The sequence below is a fragment of the Haliotis rufescens genome, unplaced genomic scaffold (assembly GCF_023055435.1).
Source record: "Haliotis rufescens isolate VD_foot unplaced genomic scaffold, xgHalRufe1.0.p SCAF_95, whole genome shotgun sequence".
NCBI classification, from domain to species: domain Eukaryota; kingdom Metazoa; phylum Mollusca; class Gastropoda; order Lepetellida; family Haliotidae; genus Haliotis; species Haliotis rufescens.
In genome coordinates, this window is record NW_025964389.1 from 31,143 (window position 1) to 42,635 (window position 11,493).

Here is an 11,493-nt window from a genome sequence, read left to right on the forward strand (position 1 = left end):
GATTAATAGTTTCTACTACTACTACTACTACTACTACTACTACTACTACTACTACTACTACCACTACTACTACTACTACTACTACTACTACTAGTGCGGCTATAAACAGTATTACTATTATTTTTATTACTTTTATCATTACTACTACTACTACAACCCCTAATACTGCTGCTGCCACTACTATTGCCGCTGCCACTACAACTACTACTACTACTACTACTACTACTACTACTATTAATATTACGACTACTGCTGCTGAAACTACTAATACTACTGCTGCTGCTACTACTACTACTGCTGCTACTACTACTGCTGCTGCTTCTACTACTACTACATTACTACCCACATCTATCCCGGATGCGTAGATCGGTGCTCATGATATCAATCACTGAATTGTCTGCCCGAGACCCGATTATTTACAGACCGCTGTCATATAGTTGGGATATTGCCGAATGCGGTGTTAACCAACAAACAAAAACATTTAAGCCACAACACTGTACATCAACTGCCTCTCCAGCGACAACATCGATATACTACAGCCGTCGCTTTTACTACTAGCAGTACTACGTCTTTTCTTTGACAATATTGATAAAAATACATCACGGTGTTGTAACTTTCAATAGAACTGGCCTGGATTCACAGGTATTACCATACCAGTGTAAATATAGAACATCCAACAAGGTCAACACAAGGCATTATTCCACTAGCATCCTCACCAGTGTCATATGTCCATTCATACACACAACAATGAAATCGGGGCTTACTGTATCCATTATCAATATCTAACAAACAAAACTGTAATCATAGTTAGGGCCATTATCTATAATACCCAACCCGTAACATGAATTAATATTTAGTCATGGTCCGTTACGGAACAATTATCCAGATCTAGCGATATACCTCATAGCACTTGAGCCCTGACCAGTGATATGTAATTTTCAATGTGGTGTCGTGTATGTTCAAATACCTTAGTAGACAGATGTATGCGTGTGCTGTGGGTCGTATCCGGCGAAGGTCGTGCATCGTAATTTCTGTACACTTTTTATGCACGCTAAACGCTCTGTCCTATCCTAGTCACGTGTAATTAAATTATGAGATCAAAGGCTTATGTCATTAGTGTGGTTTGTATACATATCATATAGTCTATCAAGCTTCACAAACGTAGGAATTACCTGCAGAGTTAACGGACCATCGAAAGTGGGACGAGAGTATATAGAATTTGGGCCCTCGCAGCCTAAAAAAAAAATCACATTTTAATATCGTTATTCTATGCGCGTTGAATGCTATTCAACTCCGGGTTGTTTCTTAAACGTTTCAATCAAGGAAATGTTTATGTTTAGTCATAGTGACGGATGTTGTTTGAAGCAAGATGTTATCATATGTACGTTTACGCTACAACGGCCACATAATAAATGTTTGTTTTTTTATAAATACCTATTTTACTTTCAAGCACATGTGCAACCTTGACCTTGCAAGATCATACAGTTTTGGTGTAATATTCCTCTTCACAAATGATAAATAGAGTGGAATGTCTTTTTTCATCTTCTCATAAGTCTCGATTTGTTGCGCAACCGTCACGACCCCGAGATCCCAGAATCACTATAATAATAATAATAATTACATGTTCAATCGTACTTCCTTCTTAACACATTCATTATTATCATCTCCCACACATGTCAGAGAACACCATCGGGTCACTGCCTCCCGACATTTGACCCCTGAACCGTGACATGTTTTGGAGGTAACCAAATCTTTGGCACCTATTTCCGGCAAACCTTTGCCCGACTTTAGGACGGCGGCAGAAGTGTGAACTTGACTACAAAAAGGCTTAGCTGTAGCCGGATTATCACTCTTTAAACAAAATATTTATCCTAAGTCCGAAATATTCCAATTCCCAAGCTCAATAAGCTCACCTTTTTATTTGGCAGGGACCATAGCTCCATCTTTTTAAGACTTATCTCTAACTCAGATTCTCACGACTTGCGTAATTGTTTGAAGGTCCAAATTCGAAGGGTGAGAATCGCGGTCTTATTTCCAAGGAATGGGCATATAAATAAGAAATTATCAATTGCATAGTAAATTTAACTGACTCTTGTTGACCATATTTTAAATCACAATATTAAACAAAAACATACATAAAATGTTAAATGCGTGTGCGCTCCGTGCCTGGACCTTATTAAAGTGGAGGGACAATATGACCAAATTTATTATGAAATGTGAAATGACTTGACGTAATGGTGTGATAAATAGCATTAATATGAACTATTTATTTCTTCAGAATAGCTATTCTTTTTCTTCAAAGATATTGCGTGATTATAATATAAAGTTGTCCGATAAATACTACTTGAAACGTGTAACATTTCGCATTTCATTATTAACTAATTCAAATACAAAACTCATAAATACTTTTATGGATATATGTAAAATTTAGTTACCAATGCCGAATCATGCATGACCGATATTTTTCATGACGTCATAATGACGTCATTCCAACATTAAGGGAGGTTTTCAACGATTGCTCTTATATTTTAATCAGTTACGTTTGACAATGTCATCGGAAAACGTCAGCAATTGTTTGCAAACAAACATGCTTCTAATGACACATTGACCATATTAAATTTTAAAAAGATTTTATATTTATTTTATATCAGAAAAAAATAAACATAGAATCTTTCGGATGGGTTTCAGATTAAATTGATTTTAAGTTCTATAAGTTAAGGTAATTTCTTTATTTCTAATATAGACATTTAGTAAGATAGGTTATTACTATCTGAGCCCTAGGAATTGATTTAGGAATTGAGGAGTTTCAAAGTGTTTGTTGACGCGGTAAGAGCAGTAATGACGTCACTGACATATCTGTCAGTTACATTTTCTTACGTGACGCCAGACAAGTGGAATATTAATTACTTTATTCTGATAAGGCGTGTTGGGTAATAATCACAAAATGTTTCAAACAAGGCGTGAAAACGTTCTCGCAATAATTCGGACCCCCAGCGAAGCTGTCATGTCCGGTAGAGTTCGCCGCTACATGTCATAACTAACCGAACTGGAAAATAAGATAGACAACAAATTTGAACTTATTCGCATTCATCTTATAATAAGGATCTCGGCATAAGTAGTTATCTATTGGACTTAATGCGTCCAGACCGTCATTTGAAAACAATTCATCCGCAATAATGACGACCTGCCAATTGACAGGAAGTAGGTTAAATACGATCATCCGGACAACTATCATCAGTTAAGAATGGCCAGTTCATTAGGCCTCAGATGGACATTGATTACTGTAATTCTATAACAGCGATTATGGGATATAAGCATTTGCTTTTGTTGGGGTAATTCGGTGTGATGTAATGGGGAGGGTTTAGAATAGGGTTTGGGTCCACTAAGTAGTCATTAGGAACAGGGTATTCTATAGACGAAGGGTTCAAAATTCCTCATTGAGCTGCCTTCATTGAAGAGACAATTCCACCCCGCGGCGCTAGGGGGAAGGCTATTTGGAGAACGTCACTAGCACATCAAGTTGACATGGTGGTGGCGTGGGAGAGGAAAGACGCTCGAATTACGTGTTTGCCCATCGTAAGACATGTTATTCAGACAAGACAGACAGCGAGGGGAGGGTAACTGACGCTAATTGGCGAACTTGGCCGACGATAGGCCACGAGTCACGAGGAATCCCGACACTGGCGGAGCGAGCGCCGGGCACAACAAATCACTCCTCCTTTACCATAATAATAATATTTTGTCGGTGGCTTGTCTGCTTCGTCGTGTTCAACCTGCAAGACGCGCTCGGCGGCGCTGATGTCGTGCGGTCACTGTTTACACGTTTGAAGTGGGGAATGATAAACAAACGAATCACGGGATCTTGAAGGGTCACAGGAGATGCAACTGCCACGCCTCGAGATGCTGCAGACATGATCGTCGACTGTCGACATCAGCTGGGGAAGGGGGGAATGAACATGAACAACTAACTAATATTGTAGATGAGGGGGAAACAACCCACAATGCTATCTACTGCCACCAATACGCCTACAGCAACTACTACAACTGCTGCTACTTCTACTACTACTACTACTGCTTCTACAACTACTACTACTACTACTATTACTACTACTACTACTACTTCTACCACTACCACTACCACTACCACCACCACTACCACTACTGCTACTACTACTACTGCTGATACTACTTCTACTACTACTACTACTACTACTACTGCTACTACTACTACTACTACTACTACTGCTGCTACTACTACTATTGTCACTACAAGTACTACTACTTCCACAACTAACTATCTATCTATCTATCTGTCTATCTATCTATCTATCTATCTATCTATCTATCTATCTATCTATCTATCTATCTATCTATCTATCTATATATATATATATTCCTAAGATATTGTTATTATACACCTATCTATTATTATTCTTTTCACAAAGTTTATCACTGAAGCCAAATACCTGTCACAACGGTCTAGAACAATGAACTTCCATGCACATCAATATAATCTTTTTGTTTAATCACCCAAGTCGAAACCCCTTAACCCAGTTATCGACACGTGTGGAATTAATGCACGTATCGCAGAGGATGGTATTATCCAGTTTTTCTTTGAAAAACTACTGCCCACATAATATAGAAGTTTATCCGACTATCGACTACAGTTGCCTGCGTATAGCCTGGAGTGGGTCTATGAATGACAATCACTGGCCGTGAAATCTATGCAGTCTCTAAGTTCCGTGCTTGCTGTATACTTACAGTGGAGCGTGTCACTCCAAGGATGTGTACGGCTAGATGTATGTGTAGTTTCACAGCCTCTACTCGCGTCATTTTCAACACTTAATTTACACAGCTAAGTACGGGAAAGATGAAGTGCAAGCACTCAACAGCGCTAAGTGTGAACACTGTAAAACAAAACATCAACTGGTAGCTTTAAGTGTCCTTTAAAACAAATGGAAACTGTTCTTTTTTTTGTTCTTTTTATTATTTAGTTAACTTTGGTATTTATTATGTTATTTTTATAAATATGAAAAAGTGGTGTTTTAAATAAAAGAAATATGTTTTATAAAATAAACTTTAAAAAATATGTCAAGTTAGTTGTTATATATTTTAACCTATAAAAGGAACACGTTTTATCATATGGTTATAAAATGTATGTAAAAACTTTAAAAAAAATCTTTTGATAATAAAAGGTATATGTTGTGTTTGTCTAGAATAAAATACATCTTCTTTGTTTTCTGTGATATTCACACGACACACATACTTTATTTGTTTTATCATATTTGGCGTATTATGTAGACGACGACTAAAATTAGATAACTTGACATGGGGCGTGTTTTAAGCTGCAGTACAACCATCAACGATTTACAGGTAGTGCATATATTGTTTTATGGACGTTTGTGGGGGACAATAGATTGCGCACTCCATGATGGTAAAACTGAGACTTAGAAAGGCGATCTTCACTAATGATTATTTGGTAAGAATAGGCTGCACTTTTACACGGGACATTAGTTAGTGCTTTGTTGGACGATACATAAATAGTTAGCAATTTGAGAACAATAGCTAGCGTCATTTCTACAGCGAAATCTTTGGCATCGTGGACTTAGTTAATTACTATGAAATTAGCACAGGTGATGTTAAACACAGCCTTGTTTGTCCGTGTTTCTTAAGCCCTTTCAATATCACTTCTTAATGTTCTAAAACAGAATCATCATGCCCAAATCATTTTCCATTCTTTTTACATCTTTCACGAAGTTGTAAAACTGATAGCCAAGTTCCATGCATTGGGCCGTGTCACAATCAGTTGGATTCAAATTCCGTATTTTCTACTTGAGTGAACAATATTCAAGAAATTTGGCATGCAGTTTGAACTTGATTGAATTTATTATCAACTAAGCGCTATGCCTTTATGACTGAAGAAGAACGGTGTTAAGTCAGGCATTCCTCTCCTGTTTCGTTTTAGTTTTTACCGTGGCACACTTTTTACACAAACTCGCCTGAGTTGATATAATTTCCAAATTGTATTGATAAAACGAACCATAAAACGACATGACCCCAGTATCGGCGTTTTACGGCTTCCATTTATTTTTCTATACCTAATACCTGGACGATAAGCAAATGCATACGGAATTGAAAATATCACTCAAGGAACGTGCTTAAGGAGATAGGTGTGCATTTAAAGAGGTGGATAAAGAATTGGAGTGCAAACTTAATAGTACTGCAAATATATAAGGAGATATATCAAGTCAGGGTGTGCTTGATGTGCACTGGATTTGAACTTTTTATGAATTTACAAAACTGGCAGTAAATTAAAAACGGGATTTGATTTTCAAACAATTCATTATTATTTGAAAATATAACTATAAATCGACACTTATATTTAAAAGTGTAACACTTCTCTGGTAGAAATGCTAAAACAAATCGTATTATGACAAGTTCAGAATAACTCAACATTCCATTGAGTTAAATGAATTGAATACAATGTCATCGACAGTGTACGCACTATAAGCAAGCCATAGTTGCATCATGATAGCATCGTGTGAAATATGTAACAGTCAAGGCTTAAAAAGCGTTTCACACAATCCATTCCGCCCGAGTAAATATCCTTCCACACTTACTGAAGCCTGTAAAACACATCGGTTCCAAATCCTTGATCGTCTGCTATGTTTATTGAAATCGCCTTTTAGCAGACGACACTTCTATCGTCTGCTCATGAAGATATTTCCCGCCACTGTAGCTTCCGCGATCACTTCTTCACTGGATATGATTTTATTTAGTTAATATGAAGAGTAATTGCATTGGGGTCAGACGTGGAGAGATGTGTAATACTTTCACCGGTGTATTGATCAGAGACTGAAGCTAGGCAAAATGTTGCAGCAGCCATGTTTGCGGGGATCCCCTTCAAGCGTGACTGAAGATTCAGGTGCATGGGTCCTGTATCAAGACAATCTGTAGTCCTTTGTGTTTTACAACTCCTCCCAAATCCCTAACCTAGAAAGCAATTATTAGAATATCACACACGTGGGTGTTTGAACAAATATTGGGTATAAGTTATTATACATACTGTGGTCGTTGACAAAGGATCAAACGTATTGTGTTATTTCAAACAGATATATCATACCGTATTTTTCATAATTAGATTTTATCATCCGATATATTCACATGTCATTTACAACCCCTCCCTCTGACAACTCCCATTCCACCATAAAAGACTAAGAGCAGTGTGACGTGTATATCCGTTCAAAATTCGTTTTTATTGACAGCGGTTAGTTAGGACTCAGTTCATTTGTGTCAGTACGAATCCACCGGAGAGATTGATGTCCTTTTTGGAGAAATACCATTTATGTTAACTATGCCGACATATCTGCATGTTCAACCTATCCTGACGAATATTATAATACTATTTCCGTTCCGTTTCAATATTACGACATGCATTGTCCTGTAGAAGCTATTCCGGCGTATGCATTATAAAACATAGTAATAATAATAACATGTGATACCTTTTTCAGTACCAATGATATTCGATACTCAACAAAATATTATTAATTGAAATCCACTCTAACTAAGCGAACACATGCCTCATTTGTAATACACAAAATTATGACAATGACATTGTTTTCCAACTATCGTTTCCGTTTGACAAGAAGTATGCAAAAAACAGCGACGTCTTGCTAATCAAAAAGGGATATATCACAGCTAATATACGCTTATGGGAAACGGGATAGAAACTGTTTCAAACATAACTAGTTTAACAAACCTTGCACACATTTGGAAAATGTATTATTGTAAGCCAATGTATGGTTGTGTTTCAATCACCGACTATACCCAGTCACCACAATTCCAACAGGGACCGTAATCATTTTGAATGTCCAACGCTAGAACAAATTTCGACAGCAAGTCTCCATCAACGTGCGTGTAGTAACTTGACCGTTAATGGCTGACCAATGGCGAGTCTACTGTTGTTTATATATATATTTTGATCATGAACCTACATTGTTTCAAAAAGAGCAACATTTCATTCATAAATACGCGCCTAAGTTAAATGTAAAGGCGTAAGTTTATTTGTCCATTGTCACCTTGGTATTGTGACGTCATAGTTTCCTAAATGTTATGACGTCACGTAACTATATGTTACTACTTCATGTCCGTTATTCAGTTATGGCCTGATGAGTTGAAAGCGCTAGCCTATTAAAACTGTGATCAATCTTACTCCACTTATTTAATTATATATATATATATATATATACTCACTCACTCACTCACACACACACACACACACACACACACATATATATATATATATATATATATATATATATATATATATATATATATATGTGTGTGTGTGTGTATATATATATACATATATAATTATCGTTTTATAATGAGTGATATTATTATTATTATTATTGTCCTCCCTATCTAGAACCACCACGGAGAGACGAACATCATCAGGCCAAGAGTATTATTATTATTATTATTTATGTTGTTGTTATATATCTATCTGGTCTTTCATACGCTCTACCTTGTGCTTCAAGAAATATAGAAAAGTACATTTTATTGTACCATTGTATGTATAAAAAGGTTACATAAAAATCCATACGCTGATGTATATCTTATGTAGAAGTCAATGTTGGTCTTTGTATGGTGGAAATACTCCTACTTGTGTTAAGTGTGGAATATACGTCAAGGCAGTTAACAAGGGCCGCCACCATACGTCAAATGCTTTAAGTGTTTTGAAAACCAATATTTACTGGACGGTTACATAATAGTCATGGATATAAGTCAATGAATATGTCATGATATCAAACTGTGTCACGCCATCAGGTGTGACGATCACTCGACAGCCTGTGAATCTATGAACTAAAATAATACAAGAATAGGTATATAACATTATTAAATAATAAATCCCCCTAAACCAGTAAAGTCAATATGTTCGTTTTACACATTTATATATTTCATATTAGATTAATTGCGCAAGCAGTCTGTAAAAAAATGGCGAATATCATTATGATGCCAAATGTTCACTGTATGAAATATTCCAGCTTAACGTGTTCAACTATTATAATTGCTTTTGAGAAAACAAAGATTGTCGAGCCCATATGTCCAGTGTCGGCGAAATGAAACTATCCCTTCAAAGCCCAGCGACAATATATTGCCATAAAGGTGAAAATACCTTCCCCATGAGCACAGCAGGTAGCGACCTAATGTCATTGACTAAGATCATTAATGTCATCTGAAAATTTTATTTACGAATCAAACGTGTCATTAAGAATTCTATCGCCGCAATGTCTTCTGAAAGGTTCGCTTCTTACTGTAGCGTTCAACGATTAAACTAAGCCAGGCGGTTTATGATATTTAGAGGGAGTGAATATCATTGGTTGGGAATTCCTCAAAGGAATAGATTCTCCCGGCAGATTAATACTGTCAAATGATATTATATTTACAAAAGACTTCTTTGATTAAATCATATTCCTTTTAATCATTAACAAGAAAACATTGGAGATGTTTTGAACTGTAGTTGTATAATCTCGTGTATAAAATACAATTTAATTCATATGTCTCAATAACAAATAATATTTTGGTTTCACGTTTAAGTGACATGAGCTATGTTGGATACTACATGTATGTATTAATCATATCAAACTGCCAGCAAAAGTATACACTTGAAAATTGGATTTGACCAAACAATGACAAAAGTTATATAAATGTTTAAACGCTGAAAACAGTCGGCGAAACACTGCAAACCTAGGGTCCCAAACACACCCATGATACCTATATCAAATACATCACCATCGAATAACCATGTCTTGTTTGTTTCCCTTTTAGCCACGAGTAAACATGGTGTATACTTTCGTTTGACCGTCAGTAATCACTACATTGCTTGTAGGAAAGGGAATAGTGGGAAGGGGAACAGAAAATAGAGACACATAATTTCGTAAGATTAAAGACATATCTACTACAGGTATATTATATATTACAGCTTTATATGCATCTAACGCAATTATTAATCATAACGATAATGTACATTGTCTACATAATCCATTACAGCTTAACATACACTTGAACTTTTTTAATCATATGCACGTGTTCTAATGAAGTGTTTTTTAAAGAATTGCATCTGAGGTAAATTATCCCTTATATAGTCAACCTTTAGCCTGGTACAGTCGTACATGTCAACAACGCCTTTCATGTGTGGTATTTACGACACATATGGTGACATTCAGAATTTGCTGATTAAACGAACTGTGGAAGTCATAAGCATTAATTACAAATGATTTTATGTAGAAATATGGTTAATTATAGAAACTAGAATATGCATAAGTAGAGTGGGTGGTTTCCTAGCCAGGGTGAATTATTGATTGATTATTAGTATGAATATGATTTACCTTCATAACATACTCATAACGATATTTTACGATCCAAAGTCATTCTGAACATGTGCTACAAATGTATGTCCTGTTACAGAAGAGATGTCTTGTGAATATGGATAGGCGTTTGTCGAGTTACAATTAGAGTTCGACCTACACGCTGGTTTTATACAACGAAAGGTTGACCTATGTCAAAAATTTCGTATTTAAAAAAATATATTAATGTTTATATCAAAGTCAAATATCTTCATTATATTCATCGTTGTATGGTTCAATCACGAATGTATCTGGTCACTGACACATATCGATATATCGTGTTTCTTAAAATACTTATTTCAGAATTATTTCAATTCTTGACACGGTACGGGTACTAAAACAACATGGCATCTGTTGTTATCAACATCAACTTCTCGTGATCAAAAACACGACAATGACCTGTTCGAGACTTGTGTTTCAAATCAATATTGCTGTTGTTTCAGTTTGAAAGGCTTCGTGACGTGTGCTATTAATCCACTGTTAATTTCACATTTGAACATTGGATACATAATTAGCAATTGATTAAGTACAGCCGTTAATATGAGTAATCGTAATTATTACATTACATATTATAAATGCTCTTAAACGCTACATTTATTACTTACATATGATTTATATGGACACAATTACTTGATCAAATGATCCATGAAATAACGTAATACTTATGGTTTAAATTCATAACACACTAATTCCGTGTTTACATGCCGCCATTGCTATTTTCAAAGTATCTATATTACATAATGTATTTACATAATATAGCATCCAGTGCCCCACATAATAATGTATATGATTAACAATGGCCAGCTGTTGCTTATATCAAGACAACTTTTTAAAATGACGGCATATTCAAACGCTCATGAACTAGACAGGTGAGACTATCATACTAGATAAGCTTGTTGAAAATGTGCTTAAAATGAAATAGTTAGCATCGTTCTCATTCCATTTTATGTCACGTGCAATACTTGAGTTTGAATATTTCATTCCACACGCAAAATGTCATCATGCGATTTTATGATCAAAATAGAATCCTTGTCGTAACTGTAGATTTAAATATGCATAAGATCTTCAGAAAGCAAACATTTAT